We start from the raw sequence: 6,000 nt of genomic DNA on the forward strand, positions 1-6,000 counted from the left end.
GACACTATTTAATCATAAGGAGAACAATCCAAAAGATGACATAAGAACTGTAAATACTTATACACTTACAATGGAAGCACCCAAATACTTCAAGTAGTTAATAACAAACATAAAGGAAGTAATAAATAGTAATATAATAATAGTAGGGGAATTTAACATCTCACTTACATCAACAGACAAATAATCCAAACAGAAAATCAATAAGGAAATAGTGGCTTGAATGACATACTGGACCAGATAGATTTATTCATAACATTTCACCCTAAAGTAGTAGAATACACATTCTTTTCAAGTGTACATGGAACATATATTCCACAATAGATCACATGTTAGGCCACACAACAAGTCTCAACAAAAAATCTGTTGCATTTCTATACACTATTAATGAAGCAGCAGAAGAAATTAAGAAAGCCAGCCTATTTATAACTGTACCAAAAATAATAAAATACCTAGGAAAAAACTTGACCAAGCATATGAAAGAAAGACCCATACTCTGAAAACCATCAAACACTGATTAGAAACATTAAATACAATACAAACAAATGGAAAGATATTCCATGTTCATTAACTGAAAGAACCAATATTGTTAAGATGTCCGTACTACTCAGAGCATTCTACAAATTTAATGCAATCTCTATCAAAATATCAGCAACAGTTTTTACAAAACCAGAACAAATAAAGTAAAACTTGTATGGAAACACAAAAGACCCTGGATAACCAAAGCAGTCTTGATAAAGAAGAACAAAGCTAGAGGTATCACAATTCCAAATTTCAAGACATACTACAGAGTTACAAACAATATGGTACTGGAACAATAGAGAGGACATTAAACAACACACTCTTAACCAATAGGTTAAAGATGAAATCAAAAGGAAATCAGAAAATGTCTTGAAAAGCCAAAATAGAAATACAACTTACCAACACTTAGGAAAGCAGTTTTAAAAGGGAAGTTTATAGTGACAAATATTTATATTAAAAATATATATGTATATCATACACCTAACTTTACACCTCAAGGAACTGTAAAATGAAGAACACACTAATCCCAAATTTAGCAAAAAGAAGGAATTAACAAATATCAGAGTAGAAGGAAATGGAATGGAAACTAGAAAAACAATAGAAAAGATCAACAAAACTCAGAGCTATTTTTTTTGAAAAGGTAAATAAAATTGACAAAACTTTAGCTAGACTAAGAGAAAAAGAGAAAAGACTCAAACAAAATCACAAATAAAACTGGAAATACACAGAAATACAAAAGGTCATAAGAGACTACTTTCAACGATTATACACCAACAAATTGGATAACCTAGAAGAAATGGGTAAAATCCTAGAATATAGACCAAGACTGAAACATGATGAGTAGAAATTGTAAATAGACAATAAGGAGTAAAGAGATTGAATCTGTAAACAAAATTCTCCCAACAAAGGGAAACCCAGACCAAGTACCTTCACTGATGAGTTCTACCAAAAATTAACATCAATTCTTCTCAGACTCTTCCAAGAAATTGAAGAGTAGAGAATTCTTCTATACTCATTTTATGATGCCAATATTATCTTGGTATCAAAGCCAGACTAACACACTACAAAAAATTATAGCCAAATATCACTGATGAATATAAATGCAAAAGTCCTCAACAAAATACAAGCACACTGAATTCAGTAGCACATTAAAAGATCATACATCATAATCATGTGGTATTTATGCCTGAGATGTAGGGATGGCTTAGTATAATGCAGAACAATCAATCTGATACACATTAACAAAATGAAGGATATAAATCATATAATTATCTCGACTGATGCAGAGTAAGCATTTGACAAAATGCAACATTCTTTTATGATAAAATCTCTCAACAGATTGATATAAAGGAGTGTATCTCAATTTAATAAAGGCCAAATGTGACAAGTTCATGGCTAATGTACTCAACAGTGAAATGCTGAAAGCTTTTTAAGATCAACAATGAGACAAAGATGCCAATTCTTGTCACTTTTATTCCACATTGTATTCAAAGTCCGAGACAGAGCAATTAAGCAAGAAAATAAATAAATAAAAATTTTCCAAACTGGAAAGAGTGTAATTGTGTGTTTGCAGGTGATCTGATCTTATTTAGAGAAAAATTTAAAGGCTCTAACAAAGAACTATCAGAACTAAAAATTCAGTAAAGTTGCAGGATACAGAATCAATATATAAATTTTTATTACATTTCTACACACTGACGATGATGTAACAGAATGAGAAATTAAGAAAGCAATCTTATTTTCAATAGTATTAAAAATAAAAGGGGCACCTGGGTGGCTCAGTTGGTTAAGCGTCTGCCTTTGGCCTACGTCATGATCCCAGGGTCCTGGAAGTAAGCCCCACATTGGGCTCTTTGCTCAACAGGGAGCCTGCTTCTCCCTTTCTCTCTGCCTACCACTTTCCTGCTTATGTTCTCTCTCTCTCTGTCAAATAAATAAATAAAATATTTTTAAAAATAATGAAATACTGACTAAAAAATTTAACCAATAAGTTGAAAGGCCTGTATGCTGAAAATTATAAAATATTAATGAAATAAATTGAAGAAGACATTAATAAATTGAAAGATGTCCCATATTTATGGATTGAAAGAACTAAAACTGCTAAAATGTCTATACTACCTAAAACGATCTGCAGATTTAATGCAATGTCTACAAAAAATCCTGATTTTTTTTTACAAAAATAGAAAAAGAAATCCTAAAATTCACATGCAACCAAAAAAAAAAAAAAAATACTGCAAATAGCCAAAACAATATTGAGAAAGAAGTACAAAGCTGGAGACATTACACTTACTTATTTCAAACCAATCTACAAATCTATAGTAATTAAAACATTATGGTACTAGCATAAAAACAGAATGAGGACAGCTGTAGTGGCTCAGCGGTTTAGCGCCGCCTTCAGCCCAGGGCCTGATCCTGGAGACCCGGGATCGAGTCCCACGTCGGGCTCCCTGCATGGAGCCTGCTTCTCCCTCTGCCTGTGTCTCTGCCTCTCTCTCTCTCTCTCTCTCTGTGTGTGTGTGTGTCTCTCAGGAATAAATATTTTTTTAAAAAACAGAATGATATAGTCAAATTTAGTAATGTTAAGTTTTTGCAACCTATTTCACAGATTATTTTATAAAGAAATAAAACCTAACAGATGGTTTTAAAACACTTTTATTACTATCCTTTTTCTTTACTCCTTACCTAAGTTAACCCCTATTGTGAAATTTTTATGTTTTCTTATGTGCTGTTTACTTTTATTATTCTGTGCACCACATATTATGGGATTTAAAATGTCTCTAACTTTACATAAACGGTTTCATTTAGTAGCATGGGTTTTCCACTTCATTTCTTTGACATTTGAAAAGTAAAATGTATCCTTTAACACTATTCCCTTTATTATTTAAAAAATATATTTTTAATTTTAAAATATATTTTTAATTTTAAAAGGTACATTAAAAATGTTATATACAGGATGATACAATTGTGTATAAGTATTTAAATGGACTTATGCATAGGCAACAATGTGGATAAATATAAATACAAATCTTACTGTGTTAAGTTCTGAATATTTTTTTCTCGAACTTCACATTTTTAATAAAGGAAATGATATATATTATTTACATATGCAAATAATTTGTATATCCAATCTGCTAGTGACATTAGGTCTAAATTGAGTCTCTTGTAGGCAGCATATAGATGGGTCTAGATTTTATTCATTCTGACACTCTAGGTCTTTTGACTGGAGTGTTTAGTCCATTTAAATTCAAAGTAATTATTGACAGATATGTATTTATTGCCATTTTATTACTAGTTTTGTTGTTGTTTCTGGAGATTTTCTGATCCTTTCTTGTCTTTGTTATTTTGGGTCTCTCCTTGTGCTCAAAGAGTTCCTTTAATATCTCTTGTAGGGCTGGTTTAGTTGTTATAGCCTCCTTTAGTTTTTGTTTATTTGGAAAACTCTTTATCTCTCTTTTTATTCTGAATGGTGACCTTGCTTGATAGAGTATTCTTAGCTATAGATTTTTCCAAATCAGCACTTTGACTATATCTTGCCACTTTTCTTCTGGCTTGCCAAGTTTCTCTTGATAAATTTCCATGCTGGCCTTATGGATTTTCCTTTGTAAGTTAAGGACTTCTTTTGCCTTGTTGCTTTTAAGATTTATTCTTTATCACTATATTTTGCAAATTTAATTAAAATATGTCTTACTGTTGGCCTGATTTTATTGATTCTGTTGGGAGTAGTCTGTACCTCCTGGATCTGGATGTTATTTCCTTCCCCAGGTTACAGAAGTTTTCCGCATTTATTTCCTCAAATAAATTTTCTGCCCTCCTTTCTTTCTCTTCTTCTGAGATTTCCATAATAACAAATGTTACTACATTTGATGGAGTCCCTAAGTCTATTCTCATGTTGCATAATTCTTTCTACTTTTTTTCAGCTTCATTATTTTCCATTATTTTGTCTTCTAGGTCACTAATTTGTTCCTCTGCTTCTTCCAGCCTCCTAATTATTGTTAACAAGCCTGTTTCCAATCTTGTTTATTGCACATACGAAAAAAATAAAATATCCATAAATCAGTAAACATATGTAAACTGAGGGACTTATTTATTTATTAGTATAACATAGGTGAGATGGGATCTAAAACTTTTAACCTCTTATAAAGAGTTACAGGGAAAGAAAATATGTGCATAAATATAAAGAAGCAATGGGTGAACAAAAAATGTAACTTATGGACAAGAAAAAAATGACATTGAAATACCTGACCTTTATTGGTAAGGCAGTAAAATCCCTTGAAATTGTCAAGCCATGAACAGAGATTGGAAAAGGAAAGTAAAATGTGCTTAATTATCATGATATTTGTTAAAATGACATAGTGAGTGCTATGATAAAAATTCAGATACCTATTATTAGTACAATAAAACCTATAACCATGACCAGAGGACAGCTCCCAAGAGCTCAAAGAAGACTAGAAAGCAGCTTTTAGAGCAGAATGTGTAGTAGTGCCCTGAAGTACTGAATATTTGTATTTGTTTGTTTGGAACCTCAATGTTGGTTTGCACAGTTCTCTCTGACTTTATCTTTCCTCAACAAACCCTTTCACTTAAGCTTCCTTCTCTGTGGATGCTTCATCTATGAAGAATATATAGCATAAACACACTACTCCATTTTTATTTGATTAATATGAAAATGTGGGAATTTATTGTAAAGAGAAATAAGATTGATGATACAAAATTAAGAGTATATTATATGACACACTTTTTTACAGTGCTGCCTTAGAGAAATAGAATGTTCTGAAATGGAATTCCATCAAGAGTCCTAAGAGATGATGCTATCCATTTAAATAGATTTTAATTCATTCTAAATTATAATTGAAATACAAAGCACATGAGATGACCACATTAAAGAGTCATTGTTGAGCAAGACGGAGCTTGATGGCAGTTTTGCTGTCTGCTTGGGAATGCAGAGCAAAGACAATGGCACTTTTGCTAGGAAATTTGGAAGAGCACATTTTATGGACATCTCTGAGGAGCAATTAAATTAACTGAATTCAATTAAAAATTGGCTTGGAATCAAGAGGATATGAACTTAGCCAGGAGAACAGAGCTGTGTATTAAAATTTTTTCTTAAACCCTAGACTTTGAGGTAAGAGATCATTGCACTGATTCTTTCAGATGCTATCTAGAATAATATTGTGTTGTTGCTATAATTACAAATAATTTTAATAAGCAAGGACATTTAAGAACATTTCTAGGTCACTACCACAAAGGCCAAACTAAGTAACTGAGTATGAACCTAGCCAAAGTATTTGGTTAGAAATCTCTTGTATACCACTAATTTGTTCTGTTTATAATTTGTTTGATGCAGCTAGATATGCCTTAATCTACCTTTGTGATATATATGCTTTTCTAAGTTAATCATTTTGATCTAGTTTACTATCATGATTTTTGTATTTTTTCTACTTTACTGCTCTGTTAGCCTCATGGAAACACACACACATGTGT

Source organism: Canis lupus, chromosome 12, assembly GCF_003254725.2.
Source record: "Canis lupus dingo isolate Sandy chromosome 12, ASM325472v2, whole genome shotgun sequence".
NCBI classification, from domain to species: Eukaryota; Metazoa; Chordata; class Mammalia; order Carnivora; family Canidae; genus Canis; species Canis lupus.